The 26,264-nt window shown below is 42.3% G+C and overlaps 1 pseudogene; it reads left to right on the top strand.

The window, feature by feature from the left end:
* The first annotated feature begins 635 nt into the window (after positions 1-635).
* The window catches only part of LOC134576966 (indolethylamine N-methyltransferase-like), a 34,539-nt pseudogene continuing 8,910 nt past the window's right edge, over positions 636-26,264 (top strand).

Below are 26,264 nucleotides of genomic sequence, written 5' to 3' on the forward strand. Positions count from 1 at the left end.
AAAAAGAATATGCTGTTTTTACTTGTTTCTTCTTTTTTTTATGTCTGCCTCAAACAGGGAGTGTTAAAGGGACACTATAGTCACCTGAACAACTTTAGCTTAATGAAGCAGTTTTGGTGTATAGAACATGCCCCTGCAGCCTCACTGCTCAATCCTCTGCCATTTAGGAGTTAAATCCCTTTGTTTATGAACCCTAGTCACACCTTCCTGCATGTGACTTGCACAGCCTTCCATAAACACTTCCTGTAAAGAGAGCCCTTTTAAGGCTTTCTTTATTGCAAGTTCTGTTTAATTAAGATTGTATTATCCCCTGCTATGTTAATAGCTTGCCAGACCCTGCAAGAGCCTCCTATATGTGATTAAAGTTCAATTTAGAGATTGAGATACAATTTTTTAAGGTAAATTACATCTGTTTGAAAGTGAAACCCGTTTTTTTTTTTTTTTTTCATGCAGGCTCTGTCAATCATAGCCAGGGGAGGTGTGGCTAGGGCTGCATAAACAGAAACAAAGTGATTTAACTCCTAAATAGCAGTGAATTGAGCAGTGAAATTGCAGGGGAACGATCTATACACTAAAACCGCTTTATTTAGCTAAAGTAATTTAGGTGACTATAGTGTTCCTTTAAGAGAGACACCATGATTGATATTGGGCCTGGTCTGGCCATTTACCAGGAGCTGTCTCCTTGTGAAGCCTTCAGTGAGATCACTGCTACAAATATTACTGACCACAACAGAGAGTACCTGGAAAGACGGAGAAAGAATGAGCCAGGGCTGTTTGACTAGACACCTGCATTAAAGTTTGTCTGCGAGTTAGAAGGATGCAGGTAGGTGACAACGTAGCAAACATCCACAAGAAACATATTTGCTAGAATGGAAAGATAACTGCAATTCAGAGAACTACAAAGATATGAGTAGAAATTCACTTAACATTTAAATACATTTCTTTGTATTGTGGGAAGTTTGCAGAGAAGCAGGAGAAACTAAGGAAGACTATTAAAGAGATTGGTGAAGTGCTATGTTACCAAAAGTAACCCCCTTGGATTCACTGATTTTGTCAAAGGTTGACTCTGTTTATGATTATAATTTCTATAGCACCAACAAATTCTGTAGGTGGACTAACAGACATTTATTTGCTACAAGGACGCGCAGGAACAGAGGGTGTTGAGGATTCTGCTCATATGAGCTTACATTCTAGAGGCAGTGGGATAAAGAGGCCCAAAAGGTAAGGGCAGGATGTATTTCATGTACTCAATGTAAGTTGCCTGGAATGTTACTGTAAAGACAAGGGGGCCTATGGAAAAGTAATCAGAAATCTATAATCTCTTCTGAAAATAGGAGGACACCTAATCATTGGTAGCATATTGGGTAGAAGGGCTGCTGTCAGGGGGTGACAACCATGATGGTTGTCACAGGCCTGGCAGCCCTGGGGGGCTGCACCAGGGCCCACAAGCTGATAAGGCCCATTGGGTGGCTCAAGCATTTAGAGCCACCCGATAGGCCCTATATCTTCAGGGAACTGGTATGTCAGCTGGTAAATGGTAGCCACAAGTTGTGCTGGGAGGAAGTGATGGCCGGTCACTTCCTCCGAGCTGACTCCACGCAGGAGATAGAAGAGACAGACAGTGAGGAGGGGGAAGCCAGCCAACTCCCATCAGCCCCAGCCATCTTCTTGCAAATAAAAGGTCTGAAACAGGAGGTTGACTGAAAAATGAGCTGTGAGTATGCCTGTATGTATGTCTGCATGTATGTCAGTATGTATGTGTGTGTGTGTGTTTGTCTGTATGTCTTTATGCATGAGTGTGTCTGTATGTATTTTAGTATGTGTCTGTGTGTCTGTTTATGTGTGTATGTCTGTTTCAGTATGTGTGTCCGTTAGTATGTGTGTATCTTTGTGTGTGTTCTTCTGTGTCCTTTTGTAACAGTGAGTGTGTTTGTGTCTGTGTGTGTGTATTCCTGTGGGCTGGATTTGAAGGCGGGCCCTAGGGCGGACCCTGAGCTGTGTTAGGGGCCCCAAAATTTCTGATGCTGGATCTGTTGGGTAGCGCAATAGTCAATAAAAATGTGGATATGGTGGCTCGAATATACCATATAGATTCTCAAAATATTCTAAAACAGTTTGACAAATTGCACTAGAGTGGTGCTAGGACACTCTTGGTCTTATAAACACTAAAACAGTGATTTGGTTGTTCCTTTAACAAAAATAAAAGTCTTGACATTTATACGTGTAATTACTGATTAATACGCGTACTTGAGACAGATAATTTACTCTGTTTTATTCAATAGTGTTTTGCATTTGGCCCTGGCACACTCTAGGCAACTGCACAAGGCAGCAGAGATATGAAAAGACATCCCTGACTGGCCCTGCACCCTCTCAGTATTGTTAGGGAGCTTGTGATCTGCATCGTGTATACGTAACTATCTGTGCTCTCTTCAGTCTCAAACCAGAACAGTGATTTTTACCAGCTGGTGGGCAGACCATGTGTGACCTTGTTTCCTATGTATAGTCTTGTTTGTGAATAGATTTCCACACAATGGTTTGGCCCCGAATATATTTGTATAATGTTATCATATCCCCTCTGAGGCAACGTTTTTCTAAACTAAAGAGGTTTAAAATTTGTTAACCTTTCTTCATAGCTAAAATGCTCAATTCCTTTTGTTAAAGGGACACTATAGTCACAAGTTGTTAAACAACTTAAGCTTAATGGAACAGTTTTGGTGTATAGATCATGCTTCCCTGCTCAATTCTCTGCCATTTAGCAGTTAAATCACTTTGTTTATGAACTCTAGTCAAACCTCCCTGCATGTGACTTGCACAGCCTTCCCAAACATTTCCTGTAAAGAGTCATCCAAAGTTTATCCTTCCTTTATTGCCAGTTCTGTTTAATTTAGATATTCATCTCCCCTGCTATGTTAATAGCTGGCTAGACCCTGCAAGATCCTCCTGTATATGATTAAAGTTCATTTTACAGAGAAAGAGATACAATTGTTTAATGTAAATTACATCTGATTGAAAGTGAAACCAGTTTTTCTTCATGCAGGCCATGTCAATCAGAGCCAGGGAAGGTGTGACAATGGATGCATAAACAGAAATAAAGTGATTTAACTCCTAAATGACAGTGAATCGAGCAGTGAAACCTGAAAAGTATGATCTATACCAGGGGTAGGCAACCTTTTAGCAGCACCGTGCCGATATAGGATTGTGATGTCCCGTAGCGTGCGGTCCTATTTTTATTTTTAAATTGAGGTGTGTATGCTGCCGTATTCTGCTTGGGTTATTTTTACTGCAATTGCTTTGTATCATTGTATATGTGTGTATATGCAGGGTCGTCTTTAATATTGACTGGACCCTGGGCAAAGCATTTGCTTGGGGCCCCCTGGACCCGGTCGTCCCTCCCTCCTCCCCAGGCGTGCAATCATGTCCTCCACCCCAACGCTGACACACACAGACATGCTGACACACACACACACAGACATGCTGACACACACACACACACACTGATATACTGACACACACACACCGATATACTGACACAGACACACACACACCGATATACTGACACAGACACACACAGATATACTGACACAGACACACACAGATATACTGACACACACACCGATATACTGACACACACACCGTTATACTGACACACATACACACACACACACTGATCTACTGACACACACACACCGATATACTGACACACACACACCGATATACTGACACACACACACCGATATACTGACACACACACACACACCGATATACTGACACACACACACACACACACTGATATACTGACACACACACACACACAGACATACAAATACTGACACACCCACAGATAGATATACTGACACACACACACACACACAAGCAAACACACACAAAATTACACTTTAAAACCCACCCTCCAGTTTCCTACCTTTCCTGCTGGTGGCTGAAGGTGTTGGGAGTTGGGGGTCTGGCTCTCTTGGCCAGCCCCCCTCCACTCTGCCTACTCTTCTTTCCCGCGCGCTCCTCTCTTTGTGGGAGGAAGTGATGCACGGCCGTCCCTTCCTCCCAGCCTGCTGCCGAAAATCAAGGGGTCCACTCGCGCTGTTAAAGCGCCTCAACACGCGACCAGACCCCTGCTGACAGAAGCCCACCGGGTGGCCCTTTGTGCATGGGCCAGCCGGTGGGCCTCCTTAGTGTGCGGATTACCGGCTGGGGGGTGAGAAATAGTTGAGGCCAGCGGGGCTCATGGTGCAGCTGCCCCATTTGCCCCGCGTTAAAGACGGCCCTGCGTATATGAGCTATTATATTGTATATGTTCATGAGTAGTTTATGGTATTGTGTATGATACATATGAATGTAAGCTGTGTATGGGGGCTGCTTGTGGAATTGTGTGTGTGGATGGATATGTCACATTGTGTGTTTGGTAGTGTGTGGGGGCTGTTTGGGGTATTGCATGTGAGAGGCTGCATGTGGGGTTGTGTGCATGTATGTGGATTGTTAGTGGTGTTGCGTTTGTTCGGATTGTGTGTATGTTTGTGTGTGGGCTGTCCGTATTATTTGTATGGTGGGAAGGGTTATTCTGCATTTCTGTTTATATCTAGCAGTGTGGGTGACTTCCCTGGGTTCCAGTGGGGACCAGGCCGGCCAGGTACATGTCAAAGACAGGAGCTGCAACTGCGTGCTGCTCTACTACTGTGTGGATTCTCATTCATAAGTGCTGGGAGGAAGTGATCTGAGATCACTTCCTCTACGTGCTGCAATGCTTACATTGAGGATTGTCCTTCACCACCTTTTCGGATTAGCAGATATCTGAAGTTTTACTGGGACTCCTGATAGGCCAGAGCCTGTTTGGCTTTAGCAGCCTTGAGTGCCGTACAAAGGCACCTCGAGTGCCGTGAATGGCACTAGTGCCGTAGGTTGCCTACCCCTGATCTATACGCTAAAACTTCTTCATTAAGCTAAAGTTGTTTAGGTGACTATAGTGTTCCTTTAATTTTATAGCCCGCCTCTGCACTTTTTCTAGTGCCATAATATTCTTCTTTAGAACAGGTGAACAAAATTGCACAGCATATTTTAGAGGTGGTATTACCAGTGCTTTATAAATAGGCAAAATTAGATTCTCATCCAGAGAATGAATGAACTTTTTTCATGCATGACAATACCTTACTGGCCTTAGCCACTGCTGATTGACATTGCACATTGTTGCATAGTTTGTTGTCTATAACAGTTCCCAAATCCTTCTCGTGTGCTGTTATCTCAATTCGCTATCATTTAGGGTTTAAGTTGCTTGTGTATTCTTTCCCCCGAAGTGCATAACTTTGCATTTTTCTATATGAAATTGTACCTGCCCTTTGAGTGTCCCATCCCCCAATCTATCTAAATCCCTCTGCAGCAAAGTAATATTTTGCTCACATTGTATTACTTTACAGAATTTTGTGTTATCCGCAAACACTGAAATATGACTTTCAATGCTTATTTTAAGATCATTTATAAACATGTTAAATAGAAGGGGTCCCAGAACAGAACCCTGAGGGACACCACTTACCACCTATGTCCAGCTTGAAAATGTACCATTAATGACAACTTTCTGTACTCTATTTTTAAGTCAATGTTTTAACCAAGCACAAGAATTTTCATCTAGTCTAATTTGTTTGAGTTTCAACACTAATCTGTTGTGTGGAACTGTATCAAATGCCTTGGCAAAATCCAAATAGATTTTAAATCTGACCTAGCAACTACATCTTTCATAAAAGGATTATCATGCCGACACTTACATCAGCTTCTTGCACTCTCTCTAATTGTCCCTTATATAATCAGTGAAGTTGAATAGTCGTAGTTGATTGAAAAAAACGTTTAATGTGTTGTTCAAAACCTAGAGTATAATAAAACCACTTCATTTAATATTTCAGGTCAGACTACCTCTCGTATCAGTGGGGAAAAGTTAGAATTTTTGCCAAGCAGGGATACAGGTATTGACAAAACTCCAATAGTTAATGCCATGCCAAGTTTACCTATTAACAGCTTCACGATGAATTAGGACACCTCAACAGGGCTATATATATGGAGGCAGACACGTTAAGCAGACACTCAGCCTCAGACACTACGCCCATTAACAATGGCGACCATTTTCACTGGCACACAAGTTTATCAAAGTGACTTTGATCCTCAGATATATTTAGATACATATTATGGTGCTGTATCTGGGGTTTTCTTTAAAGATGGATACTTGGAGTTCATACTGAGAAAATTGCACTTAGCATTTACTACAGGTAAGAATAATTCCAAAAAGGTTTGTACAAGATCGATACATTATTTGTTAGTTCTTTTGGGAACACGGTAAAGCATAATGTACTTTTGGATTCTAGCCATTGTGTGTTCCTTCAATCATATTAAATCCATTTTGTTTGGTAATACATTAATACAGAAACATAAATAAAAAGGTGCGCTGTATTTATATTCTTTGTATGGTGTTTTCTGAGCTTGTGCACTTTTAGGTGCTGCTCTACCTTTATTTTTAATATTTGCACTAATATTTTACACTTTTTAGCGCCTTTATTGCTTGTTTGTTTTTTATTCTAATACAGAAACATGTCCAACTCAAATCAAAAATTGTCACTGGAGATGTTTTAAGCCCAAAGTAAAAGTAATCATTTATATTGTAGCTATTAAGGTTTTTTTTATATAATGATGGAAAAGAACAAAACGGTTAGGTCCCTTTAGGCCCTGATAGAAACACTTTAAAAAAATCTTGTGGTGATAGCTAAATGACGATGATATCAAATTGTTATTATTATTAACATCACATATCTATATTCCTTTACATTATGCTCTGCAGTCACAATTAATTGAATGTGGAGAAAATGAAAGACAATTAAATTACAGTAAGTAAAATATAGAATATAGAAAAAGAATTAGGCTGACAGGTAGGTGATAATGTAACAAACATCCACAAAAAAAATATTTGCTAGATTTGGAAATTCTAGGATAACTGTAATTCAAAGAATCATAAAGACAAAGATGCATTTAGAATGAGTTGAAATTTCAGCTTCATGCTCAACTCTTTCTTTTTCAACTGAACTTACCAACAAATTCAAGACCTAAAAGACTAAATGCAGTACCATGATGGGGTGATATTAACACACAGATTTATTATTACTGAACTGTGGAAAAATACTCCTTTAAGAAAATAAAAAATATGAAGATTTACAAAAAATTATGGAATCCCTGGGCATTATATCGATCTAAACATCTCCCAGAAATAAGTTATGAAATATGGCAAAATCCCTATTTATCTATTTTAAAGGAAAGAGTTGAGGAGAGAGAGGAGAAGGAAGATGAAAAGAGAAAACTCTCTCTTTTCTCTCTTTCCCCTCCCCTTGAGCATTTATGAGTGAAATTAATGATGTATGTTAGGTGTAATTTTATTGGTATGTTTGTATATTGAAGTTTAAATATAACATAGCGTCATCGATATGTATATTGACAAATATAAGTCTGGTCATTTGTTGTTGTATGTTTTTGCATTTTTGACTTGTAATCAAATTTATAATAAAAATATATATTTAAACAAAAAAACTAATTTAAGTTCATGTAACATTTAATCCTATGTTTTTTTTGTATTTTTTAGCGGGAAGCTTGCAGAGAAACATGAAAAACTTAGGAAGACTATTAAGAGAGTGATCAAGTGCGAAGTTACCAAAAGTAACCCTTTAGATCCACTGGTCTTGCCAAAGGTTGACTGCATTCTTACTGTAGGTTGCTTGGAATGTGCTTGTAAAGACGAGGTGGCCTACGGAAAAGTAATCAGAAATCTATCATCTCTTCTAAAAATAGGAGGGCACCTAATCATCGGTAGCATATTGGGTAGTACAATATTCCGATGTGGATCACAGCAATTCACTCTCATAAACCTTAGTGAAACCTTTCTCAGGAAAGTCTTAACAGACAATGGGTTTTCCATTGTGGACCTAGAAGTCCTCCCGAGAGATTATGATAAAGTAATGTTTGATATCTGCAATCATACCTCTGGTATTTTTATCCTGGCACGTAAAATCAAAGAGGTATCAAAAAAGTCCATTGCATGTTATATGGAAACGTGTAGACACATAGTAATGAAAAAGATACCAATTTTAAAATAAGGTTTATTAAACCAAAATCTATATTGTAAGATTGTCACCAAAGAAAAAAAAATATATAATAAAATCATTACCTTGTTTAAGCGATGTTGAATCTATCTGTAAAAAATAAGATATATTCTTTGAATAAAAGGATAATTTGATTGAAACATGGCAGTTTTTGTTTAACATCTTTATTTACATATATAGGCATTGTTATTTGAAAAATAAAAGTGTAAATGCTCTAAATGAATTCTTATCTCTTGGAGTTTATTAAATAAAATATACTAAATTATACAATGACATACATTGCAGCTGACAAATATGATCCCCATTTTTATAGTGTTTATATAAAGACATTGTAAGTATTCCTGCATATAATTACTGTTTTATTAACACACTTGGTCAAGGGAAGCAACTCTTTTTCTTTGTATTAGTCATTAGAGTTTAGCATTTGGCAGAGTCCTTATTTATGGACACTTGCCTCTTTCCTCTCTTGTTGTGTTGTCATGGTATAAGGGGATGTAAGGTGACATCAATATGACAGCAAAATAATTTGAATAACATGAACTACTCTGGATGGCTATTTAATGGGACAGTCCAAGTACCAATACAACTTTAATGGGTTTGATAGCTTTTAACCTTTCATTAATATGCTGTATTGTTTTTGAATGCTCAGAACTTTATATGCACCAAAAATGTTTTGTAGACTAAATTACCATAAGCCTGTCTGCTACTCCTCCGTATGCACTCAGTTAACAACACTGAATAAGCTGCTTTTAAGTTGCAACTTTGCTGCAACATTGGGAGATATGCAGATAGGGATGGGTAGGTAGGCCTGAACGAGGCATCTGACATCACTGGTGACGCCTATAAAAAAAAAAAAGCGCTGTCCCACCAACTAAAGAACTGATATAGGCATGTTTGCACACCTCTCAAGTGTCTCTATTTAGGAATGACAGTCCCTATTTTGGACCCAAATCCATCTGATTCTTTTTTCTATCTCAATGCCCCTCTTTTCTAGGAGCTCAATATTATCAATGTATCTTGGTGTATAACAGAGCTCCACAGCAATAATGCTCAGAATAGTGTATCTTTAAATGGACACTATAGGCAGCCAGGCAACTCCTCTCATTGAAGTGGTCAGGGTGAAATGCCCATGTCCCCTTAACCCTGTTAGCGGAAATATTACAGTTTCAGAGAAAATGCAATGATTATATTGCAGGGTTAAGACATCTACCAGACAGCCAGTAGAGGTGCTTCCTGCATTTTAACAGAGTTTAACTCTGTAAATCCACGTTGGACATCCTCACGCTGTGCATGAGGACATCCAGCATCTTCAAAATCCCCATAGGAAAGCATTGACTCAGGGCAGGGTAAGGCCTAATGTGCATATGTGCACTATACCCCTATCAGAGTGACATCAGAGGAGCAGGACAATTTGTTTCAATGTTTTTTAACCCTTTATTTGCCAGGGGCATGTAAGTTACTCTAGGGGGAAAGGGACACATCTAGTGATTCACTTCCGCTGTGCTGCCCTGAGGACGGTTCCCTTTTGTCCCAAGTTGTGGGACACTAGGGAACTAAATGAGGACTGTGGGACAGAAGCCCAACATCAGGACTGTTGGGGGGCTTTCAGTGAGAGAATATACACTGCTCAAAAAATAAAGGGAACACAAAAATAACACATCCTAGATCTGAATGACTTAAATATTCTTCTGAAATACTTTGTTCTTTACATAGTTGAATGTGCTGACAACAAAATCACACAACAATGAAAAAATGGAAATCAAAATTTTCAACCCATGGAGGTCTGGATTTGGAGTCACACTCAAAATTAAAGTGGAAAAACACACTACTGGCTGACCCAACTTTGATTTACTGTCCTTAAAACAAGTCAAAATGAGGCTCAGCAGTGTGTGTGGCCTCCACGTGCCTTTATGACTGTTACAAACTGCCATTTGTAACTGGCCCTTTAAATGACAAATTGCCCTGCTTCCCTGGGTTGTGGAGAAGCCTATTTGCCAGCCTCCTTCCTCATGACTATGGCCCCTGGGAGATTGTGCCCCTGAAAACTTATGGACTTTTATTGGGTGTGTATGGCCCTTTAAGAACCGTCTGGGGACATATTGTGACTTTGTTGAACAAAGCCCCTTTAAGACGGTGTCCCCAAACCTTTAATATACTGTGTTCCTGGCTTTCTCCAACTTGGTTCAGTAAATGGGGCTTACTGAACCAAGTACCACACAGGCAGACCACCCAGAAGTGGAAGTGTGCAGGCAATTTACCTCCCAGGCTGTGAGGTTACTGCAAGTTAATTGCCGAGCGCTGGGTGGCCGCTGTTCGTGCAAACGAAGACGTGGCGGCAGCCATATTTGTTCATTCAAACAAGGTCTTGCCTTCTCCTACACTGAACTTTCAGCTGCAGAGACTAAGTCCTGTTCAAAGTCATTTTTCTGCATAAAAGGACTCCAGTCATAAAGGACTTCCATCTAACTTTTTATCCACTGGAGGGATTTGTGTGATTTTTGGTTATGTTTATATTTAAATTGTGCTGATTAATAATATATAATTTTGCATGGAGATTGGATGTATGGTTTTAAAGTTACAGTGTATGTGTAAAAACTGTATTTTTCCTGCCTGTGATAATTATGTTAAGTATTGTGTACCATAATTATATCACAGGCAGAGGGGGAGGATTTTGTGTGTAATTGCTAGGAGTGTTTTCTGTAATGTACGTGTGTGATTGGTTGTTTTGTAACACCATGTGGGTGGTCCTATCTAAGGGAAACCTGCATATAAGAAAGCCCTTTGGGTGTCAATAAACAGAATGACGTGTCCCTCTAACTTGCAGCCTTGACTCATGTTTGTAGGGGATAGCTATAATCACTACAGGGATTGCTATGCTCTTCATACTCCCTTAGCTACGGTCTTTCTCTGACCTGTCAATCAACTCTTCAGCATAGACTGCAGTGCTAAAGAACCGAGTTACAGGGAGAGCAGGAGAAGGCGAAGATGCATCTACCCACCGCATTAAAAATGCATCTTCACCTGTTACTGCGTGCGACCTTCCTTATGCATTTCTTGCCCCCTTTTGTGTTTATTACCTCCTCTTTGGATTGTCTTACCTGCTTTAGTGTATATTATCTCCCATTTTTCCCCTTTGCATGTCTTACACCCCTCTTGTGTCAATGACAACATTTTGTGTGACTCTTTTTCCCCTTCTACAGCTTCTCTGTTTGTCTTCTTCCCCCAGTCCCTTTTGTGTGTGTCTCTCTCCACCAAGCCCCTTTCTTGTGTCTCTTAGCCCTGCCCCTTTGTCTCTTTCTCCCTTTCCCCAGCCTTTCTATGTCTTTCCTCATCCCAGTCCATCTGTGTTTCTCTTCTTCCCCTTTCTCAGCCCCTCTATGTGTCTCATTCCTCCCTCCAGCCCCACCATGTGTCTCAATCCCTCCAGCACATCCATTTGTCTCATTCATCTCCCCAGCTTCTCTATGTGTCTAATTTCCACCAGCGCCTCCATGTGTCTAATTCACCCCAAAGACCTTCCATGTGTCTCATACCCCCCAACTCTTTCATGTGTCTCCCCCCTCCCCTATACATCCACGTAGCATGGGCGATCCACAGACTGGGGTAGAGGAGCTCCTGTTCCCTGTCCCCAACCAGAAGCTTCTTTACGCTGGTCTGTGACTCGTTTATGCTACATGCAGTAACCCTAGGCAGCCCCACATCAGCCTGAAGGTATACTGGCCTTGAACCCACATGGACAAAACAGGAAAAACTGTGCTCAGTGGATACATCTATTTAAATCTATTTTGCAGCATGCCAAAGAGTTACTATGTGCACCAACAAAAGACACTTCCCATTACAGGACCACTCCAGACACCAATGCAACTTTAATGCAATTGGTAGGTTTTTATCTTAAAAGGTTGTATTGTTTTTTTGTTTTTTTTGCATCCTTTGAACTTTTTAGTTTGTGCACAAACTAAGACTATGTCCTCTTGTTGTGGTAGTTTTTCTTCTTTTAAATATAGTCTCCTCCTTTACTGTGTTGATTCCCTTTATGTATTTAAATGTTTCTATCATATCCCCCCTGTCTCGTCTTTCCTCCAAGCTATACATGTTAAGATCCTTTAACCTTTCCTGGTAACTTTTAACCTGCAATCCATGAACCAGTTTAGTAGCCCTTCTTTGAACTCTCTCTAAGGTATCAATATCCTTCTGAAGATATGGTCTCCAGTACTGTGTACAGTACTCCAAGTGAGGTCTCACCGGTGTTCTGTACAATGGCATGAGCACATCCCTCTTTCTACTGTTAATAACTCTCCCTATACAACCAAGCATTCTGCTAGCATTTCCTGCTGCTCTATTACATTGTCTGCCTACCTTTAAGTCATCAGAAATAATCACCCCTAAATCCCTTTCCTCAGATGTTGAGGTTAGGACTTTATCAAATATTCTGTACTCTGCCCTTGGGTTTTTACATCCAAGATGCATTATCTTGCACTTATCCACATTAAATGTCAGTTGCCACAACTCTGACCATTTTTTTAGTTTACCTAAATCATTTGCCATTTGGCTTATCCCTCCTGGAACATCAACCCTGTTACATATCTTAGTATCATCCGCAAAAAGACACACCTTACCATCAAGACCTTCTGCAATATCACTAATAAAAATATTAAAGAGAATGGGTCCAAGTACAGATCCCTGAGATACCCCACTGGTGAAAAGCCCAAGCTTCGAATATACTCCATTGACTACAACCCTCTTTTGCCTGTCACTCAGCCACTGCCTTACCCATTCAAAAATATTGGAATCCAAACTCAAAGATTGCAGTTTATTGATAAGCCTTCTATGTGCAACAGTGTCAAAAGCCTTACTGAAATCTAGGTAAGCAATGTCTACTGCACCACCCTGATCTATAATTTTAGTTACCCAATCAAAAAAATCAATAAGATTAGTTTGGCATGAGCTCCCTGAAGTAAACCCATGTTGTCTCTGATCTTGAAATCCATGTGTTTTTAGATGTTCAACAATCCTATCCTTTAACATGGTTTCCATCACTTTCCCCACTACTGAAGTAAGGCTTACTGGCCTATAGTTGCCCGACTCCTCCCTATTACCTTTCTTGTGAATGGGCACAACATTCGCTAACTTTCAATCTTCTGGGACTACACCTGTTAACAATGATTGGGTAAATAAATCTGTTAATGGTTTTGCTAGTACACCACTAAGCTCTTTTAATAGCTTTGGGTGTATTCCATCAGGCCCCATTGACTTATTTGTCTTTACTTTTGACAGTTGAAATAGAACCTCTTCCTCTGTAAACTCACGTGTAATAAATGACTAATTTATCCTTTTTCTTAACTGAGGTCCCTTTCCTTAATTTTCATCTGTAAATTCCGAACAAAAATATTAATTGAGGCAGTAAGCTAGACCTTTATCCTCATCTACATACATTCCTTCTTTTGCTTTTAATCTAACTAATCCTTGCTTTACTTTTCTCATTTATGTATCTAAAAAAAGTTCTGTCCCCCTTTTTTAATGACTGTGCTATTTTCTCTTCTGTGTGTGATTTGGAAGCTCTTATAACTTGCTTAGCCTCTTTCTGCCTAGTCTTATAGGTCATTCTGTCTTCCTCACTCTGTTTTTTTTTATAATTACTAAATGCTAACTTGTTTTTTTTACTATTTTGGAGTACCACAGTGGTTTCTTGAATTTTTTGCTTTTACTGACAAACCTAATGCAATTTTCTGTTGCCTTCCGTAGTGCAACTTTTAAATAATCCCATTTCTCTTGGACTCCATTTAAATTGCTCCAGTCTGATAATGACTCCTTTACACATATTCTAATTTTAGAGAAATCTGTTTTTCTAAAGTCTAAAACTTTTGTTTTTGTGTGGTGTGACTCAGTCACTGGTCTTATATTAAACCACACTGACTGATGATCACTGTATCCTAAACTTTCACCTACAGTAATATCTGATACCAAATCTCTATTTGTTTACACTAAATTTAGTATGGCCTCTTTACGAGTTGGCTCCTCAACAACTTGTTTTAGAGACAATTCCAGTAAGGAGTTTAGAATATGTGTGCTCCTGGCACAAGTAGCTATTTTTGTTTTCTAATTCACATCAGGAAGATTAAAGTCACCCATGATGATAACTTCCCCCTTCATTGTCATTTTAGCTATTTCTTCAACTAGTAGATTATCTAACTCTTCAATTTGTCCTGGGGGCCTATAAATCACACCTACACAAGTTACTGTGTGATTACCAAATTCTAACGTAACCCAAAACGGACTCTATGTTCGCCTCACTAACCTTTATTAGGCTAGATTTTATGCTATCCTTCACATACAGGGCCACCCCTCCCCCTTTCTTGCCTTCCCTGTCTTTTCTATATAAAGAGTACCCTGGTATTGCTATATCCCAGTCATTTTTCTCATTATACCATGTCTCAGTAACAGCGACTAAATCTACACTATCAGTTGCCATTATTGCCACAAGTTCATGGATCTTATTCCCTAAACTACAAGCATTTGTAGACATGACTCTAAGCTTATCATTTTTAACACACTTGCTACAGGCACCTTCTGTCCTTGTTTTGGGGGACAATTGGATTGATGTTTTATCACCCTTTTGCCCCCCCCTCCCCCCCCCTAGTTTAAATACATCCTAGCAAAACCTCTGAACTGCTCACTGAGAACATTTGTTCCCTTTTGAGAAAGATGCAAACCATCTTTTTTGTACAGTTTATTTCCATTCCAAACAGAGCTACCATGAGAAATAAAGCCAAATCCTTGCTCCCAACACCATTCACCAAGCCACAAGTTAAAATCCCTAATACGCATCCGCCTGTCATTCTGAGTATTATGCACAGGCAGAACTTCAGAGAATGACAGTGTGGAAGCAACCTGCCGTATATCATTGGAAAAAACACAAAAAACTTCCTTAACCTCTGAAACCTCATTGCAAGCCAAATCATGTGTCCCTAAATGGACAAGTACATCCAATTCCCCTTCCTGCTTTGCTTGCTTAACAATATTACAGATACGTCTCCTGTCTCTGTGAGCAGTAGCTCCGGGAAGACACCTCACAAGACCACCATTGTCCATCTCCACACCTCTTATGATGGAATCCCCCAACAACAACTGCTTTCTATTAGGCTTTCTATTAGTCTTCAAGCCTCTCTGCACAACACCACTAGCCTCAGCGCCTCTCTGCACAACAGCACTAGCCTCAGCGCCTCTCTGCACAACAGCACTAGCCTCAGCGCCTCTCTGCACAACACCACTAGCCTCAGCGCCTCTCTGCACAACACCACTAGCCTCAGCGCCTCTCTGCACAACACCACTAGCCTCAGCGCCTCTCTGCACAACACCACTAGCTTCAGCGCCTCTCTGCACAACACCACTAGCCTCAGCGCCTCTCTGCACAACACCACTAGCCTCAGCGCCTCTCTGCACAACACCACTAGCCTCAGCGCCTCTCTGCACAACACCACTAGCCTCAGCGCCTCTCTGCACAACACCACTAGCCTCAGCGCCTCTCTGCACAACACCACTAGCCTCAGCGCCTCTCTGCACAACACCACAAGCCTCAGCGCCTCTCTGCACAACACCACTAGCCTCAGTGCCTCTCTGCACAACAACACTAGCCTCAGTGCCTCTCTCCACAACACCACTACCCTCAGTGCCTGTCTCCATGACACCATTACACTCTGAAAGTGCAGAAAATGAATTATGTAGATCATAAAACAGCCATCAATAGAAGGAGGACACCCAGGGATACATATAGTAAGGATATCACTACCTGTTTGTACACTGATCAAAAGAATAAAGGGAACACTTAAACAACATAATGTAACTCCAAGTCAATCACACTTCTGTGAAATCAAACTGTCCACTTAGGAAGCAACACTGAGCGACAATCAATTTCACATGTTGTGCAAATGGGATAGACAACAGGTGGAAATTATAGGCAATTAGCAAGACACCCCCAATAAAGGAGTGGTTCTGCAGGACAGACCACTTCTCAGTTCCTATGCTTCCTGGCTGATGTTTTGGTCACTTTTGAATGCTTGCGGTGCTTTCACTCTAGTGGTAGCATGAGATGGAGTCTACAACCCACACAAGTGGCTCAGGTAGTGCAGCTCATCCAGGATGGCACATCAATGCGAGCTGTGGCAAAAAGGTTTGCTGTATCTGCAGGGCCGGATTTTCCTATAGGCTAACTAGGCTTCAGCCTAGGGCCTCAAGATCAAGAGGGCCTACATTCAAATTGTTAGCAAAATTAAAATTACACTATTCTAAAAACAGTGAACACTAAAACACTGAACGGAAAATAAGGAGAAATTATACGCATATGATATAACCAGTGGCGTACTAAGGGGGGGTGGGGGGGGCGGTCCGCCCCGGGTGCCACTTACTAGGGGGGTGCCCGGGGCAGACTGCAATACCCCTCCTGCAGATGTGCAGAGCTGCAGACCATGGATCTCGCGTGCACTGCCCAATCAGAGCGTTGCCGCAGGTTACCACGGTAACACTCTGATTGGGTCTCGCAAGATCCATGGTCTGCAGCTCTGCGGAGACCGGAAATGAGGGCCACCGTACCACCAGGGACCCCACCGGACCACCAGGCAGCCCCCACTGGACCACCAGGGATTTAAGGTAATTTTGTTAGTCAGCCCCCCTCTCCTCATCAACCCCCTCCCTCTCACAATCACCCCCCCTCTCCTCATCCCCCCCTCCCTCTCACAAGCACCCCCCCTCCTCATCTCGACTTTTTTATAATTTATTATCCGTGCCACATTTTTTATAAAGGTTAGTACCAATCACAACATGTTCCATTTAACATATTGATATATATCACAGTAATGATGTATTTTATTGTCTCTCATGTAATTTACAAACTTAAAAATGGGAGGTGAAAGGGCCTCATAAGTGGAATAGCTTAGGGCCTCTTTTCATCTAAATCCGGCCCTGTGTGTCTGTCAGCGTAGTGTCCAGAGCATGAAGGCGCTACCAGGAGACAGGCCAGTACATCAGGAAACGTGGAGGAGGCCGTAGGAGGGCACCAACCCAGCAGCAGGACCGCAACCTCCGCCTTTGTGCAAGGAGGAACAGGAGGAGCACTGCCAGAGCCCTGCAAAATGACCTCCAGCAGGCCACAAATGTGCATGTGTCTGCTCAAATGGTCAGAAACAGACTCCATGAGGGTGGTATGAGGGCCCGACGTCCACAGGTGGGGGTTGTGCTTACAGCCCAACACCATGCAGGACGTTTGGCATTTGCCAGAGAACACCAAGATTGGCAAATTTGCCACTGGCGCCCTGTGCTCTTCACAGATGAAAGCAGGTTCACACTGAGCACATGTGACAGACGTGACAGAGTCTGGAGACGCCGTGGAGAATGTTCTGCTGCCTGCAACATCCTCCAGCATGACCGGTTTGGCAGTGGGTCAGTAATGGTGTGGGGTGGCATTTCTTTAGGGGGCCGCACAGCCCTCCATGTGCTCACCAGAGGTAGCCTGACTGCCATTAGGTACCGCGATGAGATCCTCAGACCCCTTGTGAGACCATATGCTGGTGTGGTTGGCCCTGTGTTCCTCCTAATGAAAGACAATGCTAGACCTCATGTGGCTGGAGTGTGTCAGCAGTTCCTGCAAGAAAAAGGCATTGATGCTATTGACTGTCCCGCCCGTTCCCCAGACCTGAATCCAATTGAGCACATTTGGAACATCATGTCTCGCTCCATGCACCAACGTCACGTTGCACCACAGACTGTCCAGGAGTTGGCAGATGCTTTAGTCCAGATCTGGGAGGAGATCCCTCAGGAGACCATCCGCCACCTCTTCAGGAGCATGCACAGGCGTTGTAGGGAGGTCATTGTTACGGTTGCCTCCAGGCTGGCTGGAAGTTGGACCATAGAAAGGATGCTCCTAGCGCTCACCAAAGGACCATCAGCACCATAGACACCATAACTACTGCGTAGCCACCATAAGTACTGCAGACTCCACGAACCACAGCTGCTGGGCTGGTATCTCGCCGTCTGCTCTGCACCCTGAACCTACGACCAGGCTCCAGGTTCCAGTAGGTGAACCTCTTCCTTCTGTAGAGCAAAGCAGGATCAGGAACAAGAGCTCCAGTGCTAAGGAATCGAGTTACAGGGAGAGCAGGAGAAGAAGGCGAAGATGCATCCACCCACCGCATAAAAATGCATCTTCACCTGTTTCTCTTAACCTTCCTTATGAATCTCTTGTCCCTTTTTGTGCTTCTTATCCCCTCTTTTAATTGTCTTAACCACTGTGCAACAGTATACATTCACCATTTCAGTCACATAACCAAGCTTTTCTTAATATGTCAAGGTAGTTGGACTGAAATATTAATAATATGCAAATGCATTGCTTATTTTGAAGTCCTGTGAGTGCTTTATTTCACATTAGAGTAATAGGTTTAAGTTTTATTTTCCTCCTTCATATATGCACACTATGCTGGCGCCACATATTATTGGGCTGGTATAGAACTTTTTCCCAGGACTGCTTTTCGTTCCCAGTCCGCGCCTGTGTGGGAAAAGTCCTTCCGCTTTCTGAAATGCTAGATAACGGAAGGCTCAGCCTGGTGCGCTGCTGATTGGAACGGAATCTTAAACTGTGAAGCAGCCATGTTGATGCAATCCCCCTTGCTTCTACACGCTAGGCTTTGCGAATTAAAAAAAAGAAAAATATTAATTATTAAAATATTATTATGGTGGAGTATGAAAACATCATTTACTCCTCTAGGTGGCAGTACTTTTCCCCAAATGAGGAAAGTCAAAGGAAAAATCAACTTGGTGGTGAACTCTTTGAACTCCGTTGATCACTGCATGCATGCCAGAATTCTGATTATCATTTTCAGAGAACACTCCAATATGTGAAGGATTTAGTACACAATTCCAAAAAATACCAGAATACTTAATGTTTCGTACTTAATTTGTCATTCACTCCTAAGCACAGATAAAGAAGAGTATGTGTTACAGTATTGATGAAATGCATCAATCCTTTAATTTTGGATGCTTGTCACTGGCACCCTGCCATCATGTGAATATTTGCTGTAATACTATCTTGATTGCAATACAACTTAAAGAGACACTCCAGTCTTCTGAAGGTTAACTGGTATGCCATTTACCTAATTAACCTAATTTATTTTTTAATCTTAAAAATTCACTTCCTAATAATACATGTTTTAAAAATCCACTTAGTCTACCAGAGAAAGTTATAATTTAGTGTTGGTGGCATCATATAGAAGCCTCACTTCTCCCCCCTTTAATATTTGCAACCCAGTTCATATACATGGGGAATGTAGTACCAAGATTTTAGTAGGGGTCATCTATCCATACCAATAGGCTGTGTTCTAATAGCCATAGTTAGTATTAAAGTCTAAAGTTTAGAAATCACTGTGATCTTTCTTTAAGGGTAATCAGTGTGGATTTCCTGGAAACAGCAATAAACAATGAGGCCCTAAAAACTGTATGGTACACATCCAGGGCCGGTGCAAAGATTTTTGGCTACACAGGTGAAGATGAATTATGCTGCCCCCCCTCCCCCCCCCCACCCCAGGGACAGGGGGACAGGGGCTGTAGTTGAGAGTTAGGGGCTGTAATTGAGTAGTTAGGGGCTGTAGTAGGGGGACAGGGGCTGTAGTTAAGAGTTAGGGGCTGTAATTGGGGGCTTAGTAAATGTAGTGGGGAATTGGGGCTGTAGTAGGGGGTTAGGGACTGAAGTAGGTTGATGGCTGCAAGTGGGAACAGGGGCTGTAGTGTGGGGGATATGGGCAGCAATTGGGGGAGAGGGGCTGTAGTGGGGGTAAGGACTGTAGTAAGGGAATAGGGGCTGTACTGTAACGCTCAATTGTTGATAAGATGGAAACAACTGCAGATTTCTGAGTTTGATAACGTTTATTACTTTAAATAAAAAAGATAATCAAATTGAACTGTCTCTTTAATTCCTGGCAGGTTATAACCAGCAGCGGTGTTTGAAGTTGTTTTAGGATAAGGTAATTTTAACACAACCAGCGAGAAGTTCCAAATTAGGATGCAGATAATTAATAAGTAGGTGTTGGAAACAAGATTATGAGTTGATGTGGAGCAGATAGCGAACCACTTAGATTTAGGATGGTTCTATATTAAGGTTGAGCCAATCTGGTTTACTTAACTTATGAAGGAGTGATAATCCAAATTGGTGATGGAGATTCCAGAGAGAATCGAGGTTGCAGCAGGCAAGAGAATATCCAAAAACAGTCCGAGGTCGTAGGAGAGGAGAAGGAGGGTAAATGATTAAACAGTCCGGGTCCGATACACAGTAGAAGTAATTATTCAGTTTGAAGTTCGCGGGAGCTTTCGAGTTGATCAAGCACTGTGGTGTTGACGCGGGCTCTCTATGAACCCTGGGAACGACCACGTCATAGGAGGGGGAGTGGCCGCGCTCCGAGAACCCGGAAGTCCACGGTTAGCGAATGCCGGAAGGTCTGACAGAACCCCCCTCATAAGAAGCAGCCACCGGATGCTGTCAACGAGGTCTGGATGGGTAGCGAGCATGGTACGCGTTGATAAGTCGACGAGCGTGCACCGCGGAGGACGACACCCATGAGTCTTCGTCAACTCCGTAGCCCTTCCACCGGACAAGATATTGTAAGGAACCACGATGGATTCGTGAGTCGAGAATCCTCTGAACCTCGTATTCCTCTTCACCTTGTACCAGAATGGGATCAGGAGTGGTATGAACATCCCTCATGAAAGGGTCGGAGTGGTGTGGTTTAAGCAACGACACATGGAAGACTGGATGCAGCTTCATGGTAGGTGGAAGTTTCAATCTAACCACGTTTTCGTTGATGAGTGACAATATACGAAAAGGGCCAAGGAAGAGTGAACTTAGTTTCTTTGAGGGACGGTTGGTAACAATGTTTTTTGAAGAGAGCCATACTAGATCACCAACCTTGTAAGTAGGGGAAGGTCGTCTACCAGTATCGAAAAACTTTTTCTGAGCAGATGATGCATTTTTAAGGTTATCACGTAACCTGAGGAAGAGGGCAGACATGAACGAGTTATGGTTGGAGACGTATGGATTAGAAGAAGGAAGTCCTTGATCGGGGAATGAAGAAGGATGGAATCCAAAATTTGAGAAGAATGGAGTCATTTTGCTACTAGAGTGTACCGAGTTGTTGTATGAGAACTCTGCCATTGGTAACCACGTGATCCAATCATCTTGTAAATGAGAGCAATAACATCGCAAGTATTGTTCAAGACATTGGTTAACTCTCTCTGTTTGTCCGTTGGTTTGAGGATGATAGGCTGAAGATAATTTACGTTGAATGTTGAGGGAGGAACACATCTCATTCCAGAATTTGGAGGTGAACTGTGTTCCTCTGTCTGATATGATTTCTTCAGGAAGACCATGAAGTTTCACGATGTTGTTGATGAATACTTTTGCAAGTTCAGATGAAGAGGGTAATTTCTTTAAAGGAATAAAATGGGACATCTTGGTGAAACGGTCTACCACTACCAGAATGGTGGTATGATGTTGCGAAGGAGGGAGTTCTACCAAGAAATCCATTGAGATGGACTGCCAAGGTCTTTCTGGAACAGGTAGGCTCAGTAATTGACCGAATGGTGGATGATGGTCAGATTTTGATCTCAGACAGGTTGGACAGTTTTTGACATAAGATTCTATGGTTCTGTCCTGGCGAGGCCACCAGTAATATCTTTTAGACAGCTCCAGTGTTTTTCTTGTACCAGGATGACCAGCCAGAGGGGAATCATGAATCAAGGAGAGTATTTTATTCCTAAACAAGGGAGGAATGTATAACCTGTCTTTGAAGTAGTACAAACCGTCCTTTTTTGATAGATTGCCTTGTTTGGGAAGTTCAAGATCTTCTTCTTTGAGATGTTTAATATCATCAGTTAATGACGAAATAATACCTATGATTTTAGGAGGTTGAGTTTCGTTTACAGGAAGATCTTGGTGAATTCTGGACAGGGCATCTGCCTTTTTATTTCTGGATCCAGGTCTGTAGATGATTTGAAAATTGAAACGGGAAAAGAAAAGATTCCAGCGTACTTGTCTGGCAGAGAGTGTTTTGTTGGAATGAAGATATTCAAGGTTCCTATGGTCGGTATAAACAATTACAGGAGTGCGTGTGTCTTCAAGTATGTGACGCCAGTTTTCGAATGCAGCTTTAATACTTAATAATTCTTTTTCTCCTACAGGATAATTTCGTTCAGCAGGAGACAAGGATCGTGAAAAAAAAGCTACTGGATGGAGAGGATCTTGAGGCGTTTGGTGTTGAGAGAGGACAGCCCCGATAGCTGTATCAGAAGCATCCGTTTCCATGACGTAGAGAAAAGCAGGATTAGGTAGTTGAAGAATGGGTGCACTTGTGAATCTCCGTTTTAATTCATCAAAGGCTGCTTGAGCCTCTTCGTTCCAAGCAAAGGACCGTTTACTGCTATTGAGCAGGTTGAGGGGATGAGCAACCTTGGAGTAGTTTTTAATGAACTTCCTATAGAAGTTGGCAAATCCCAGAAAACGTTGTAAGTCTTTAGTATTAGTAGGAGTAGACCAGTTGACAATGCAATCTATTTTGGAGGTATCCATACTTATTGAATGAGGGGAGATAACATATCCCAAAAAAGTGATTTCATTGACTTCAAATATACATTTTTCTGGTTTTGCGTATAATTTGTGTGTTCTTAATCTGGATAATACCCATCTCACGTGTTTTCTGTGTTCTTCAAGGTTGTTGGAGTAGATGAGAATATCATCTAAGTAAATGATGACACAAACGTCTAGGAGATCTCGGAAGATATCGTTAATGAAATGCTGAAAGGTTGCAGGGGCGTTACATAGCCCGAAGGGCATGACAAGATATTCGTAAAGACCATATCGGGTTCTGAACGCCGTTTTCCATTCATCATTGGCTTTGATTCTAACAAGGTTATATGCCCCACGAAGGTCAAGTTTAGTGTAGATGGTAGCTGTTCTTAATCTTTCAATCAACTCATTGATCAGGGGAAGAGGGTAACGATTCTTGATAGTTATTTTATTTAAAGACCTGTAATCGATGATTGGCCGAATAGTCTGGTCCTTGTTTCTTACAAAAAACATGCTGGAAGCGGCTGGTGAACAGGAAGGTCTAATGAACCCCTTCCGGAGGTTTTCATCTAGGTATTCCTTGAGGGTTTTTAGCTCTGATTCAGAGAGGGGATAAATATGTCCAAAAGGGATAGGAGCACCAGGAACAAGGTCAATCGGACAATCATAGGGTCGATGAGGAGGAAGTGTCTCTGCTTCCTTTTTACTGAACACATCAGCGAACTCCGAATAGCTGGAAGGTATAGTGGATTCCCTAGTAACATGCAAAATGGGGATGTGTTGTAGACATGTTTTCTGGCAATATGCAGAGTTAAACGTGAGAGAGAAAGGAGCCCAGGTAATAAGTGGGTTGTGAGTCCGTAACCAGTCTATCCCTAATATTATAGGATAAAGAGGAGAATTTATGACATCAAAAACAAGAAATTCAGAATGGACATAATTAGTAGTAGTCCTTAAAGGGACAGTTTCAAGGCGAATGGGCCCCGAGGAGATTAAGGAGCCATCAATAACTCTGACAGAGACGGAATTACGTTTTTGAACACAAGGAATTTTATTTTTTGTAACAAAGGATGAGTCCAGGAACACCCCATTAGCACCGGAATCAATAATGGCCTTAGTCGTAATTCTTTCTTTGTCCCACTGTAATATGAGAGAGACAGAGGAGAAATGAGAGGTTGGTTTAGAAGGAAGTACACTCATTATAGTCGTGGTAGAACCATGCTTACCGCCTCTTGGACGTTTCAATAGGGGACAGTCTGGGACCACATGTTCTTGCGAAGCACAGTACATGCAGAGGTTCAGTTGTCTTCTTCTGGTTCTCTCTTCTGGAGTAAGAGGACTTCTCACAACCCCTATTTCCATAGGTTCAGCGGGAGTTATAGGTTTCTCCGGTGCCTTTGAAGAGGTGAAGGGTTTTTTCCATAGAGAGCTAGTGAGTGATTTCTCAGCTTTTCTTTCCCTAAGTCTTCTGTCGATACTGATTGACAGTTGAATAAGTGTATTTAGTGTAGTAGGTAGTTCAGTTCTGGAGAGCTCATCTTTGACAGCTTCAGATAACCCAATACGGAACTGGTTACGTAGAGTTATGTCATTCCACTGAGTTTCAGGTGCCCATCGTTTGAATTCAGCAATGTAATCTTCAACAGGCCGGTTTCTTTGCTGCAGTGTTCTAATGGTTAAATCTGCAGTCGCTTGTTTGTTTGGGTCTTCGTAAAGGAGAGACATGGCTTCAAAGAATTCATCCAGAGAATCCAATATGGGATCATCATTCTCAAGAAAGGAATGAGCCCAGGCCATGGGTTCACCTCTCAAAAATGAAATAACAGAACAAACTTTAGATCTTTCTGTGGGATATGATCGGGGTTTTAATGCAATCAACAACTTGCAGGAATTGATGAACTCTCGGTATTGGGACCTGTCTCCAGAGAATTTTTCGGGGTTGGAGACAGCAGGGTCACTAGCCGAGTGTGTAACTGTGTGAGGAGTATGGGTTTGCAAGTCCCTTACATAAGTAAGGATTCTTTCATTGGTGATCTGTAGATCTTGCATGCCTTGAGTGAGAGTATCCACCCTTTGGTTTAATCTGGTGATTTCAGAAGTGAGATCTGCTGTATCCATTAATTAGGCTTGATCAATCTGTAACGCTCAATTGTTGATAAGATGGAAACAACTGCAGATTTCTGAGTTTGATAACGTTTATTACTTTAAATAAAAAAGATAATCAAATTGAACTGTCTCTTTAATTCCTGGCAGGTTATAACCAGCAGCGGTGTTTGAAGTTGTTTTAGGATAAGGTAATTTTAACACAACCAGCGAGAAGTTCCAAATTAGGATGCAGATAATTAATAAGTAGGTGTTGGAAACAAGATTATGAGTTGATGTGGAGCAGATAGCGAACCACTTAGATTTAGGATGGTTCTATATTAAGGTTGAGCCAATCTGGTTTACTTAACTTATGAAGGAGTGATAATCCAAATTGGTGATGGAGATTCCAGAGAGAATCGAGGTTGCAGCAGGCAAGAGAATATCCAAAAACAGTCCGAGGTCGTAGGAGAGGAGAAGGAGGGTAAATGATTAAACAGTCCGGGTCCGATACACAGTAGAAGTAATTATTCAGTTTGAAGTTCGCGGGAGCTTTCGAGTTGATCAAGCACTGTGGTGTTGACGCGGACTCTCTATGAACCCTGGGAACGACCACGTCATAGGAGGGGGAGTGGCCGCGCTCCGAGAACCCGGAAGTCCACGGTTAGCGAATGCCGGAAGGTCTGACATGTACAAGGGAGTGGAAGGGATGTGAAGTAAGGGAGTTAGGGGCTGTAGAAGGGAGTATAGGGGCTGTGGTGGGAGCAAATGGGCAATGTGGTTGGAAACGGGCAGTAGAGGGGGACACAGGGGCAGAATGGTGTGGACACAGGCTGTAACGAGGGACACTGCGGCAATAAAGCAGTGTCACAGGAACAGTATGGTGGGGGTAAATGAGAAGTAGAGAGGGGGACGGGGGGAACAGGGGCTGTATAGGGGGTAGGGGAAGTAGAGGGGGGGGGACAGAGGCAGTAGAGGCGTGTGAAAGGGGGGCAGAGGCAGGGGGCAGGGTCTGTAGAGGGAAATAGAGGAGGCACAGGGGATAAAGAGGGGGTCACAGAAGCAATAGAGGGGGACATGGGCAGTATAGTGGGGACAGGGGCTGTAGAGGGGGGGCATGGGCTGTATAGGGGCGCATGGGCAGTATGGTGGGGGCAGGCGCTATAGAGGGACGTAGAGGGGGCATGGGCAGAATGGTGGGGCAGGGGCTATAGAGGGAAGTAGAAGTGCTGGAGAGGGGCACATGGGGCAGTAGAGGGGGGGCTGGGGCAGTATGGTGGGGACAGAGGTTATAGAGGGGCTGTTAAGGGGCAGGGGTAGTATGGTGGGGCAGGGGCTGTAGAGGGGGCAGGGGTAGTATGGTGGGGCAGGGGCTATAGAGGGGGCAGGGGCAGTATGGTGGGGCAGGGGCTATAGAGGGGGCAGGGGCAGTATGGTGGGGCAGA

Source organism: Pelobates fuscus, chromosome 11 (assembly GCF_036172605.1).
Source record: "Pelobates fuscus isolate aPelFus1 chromosome 11, aPelFus1.pri, whole genome shotgun sequence".
Taxonomy (NCBI): Eukaryota; Metazoa; Chordata; class Amphibia; order Anura; family Pelobatidae; genus Pelobates; species Pelobates fuscus.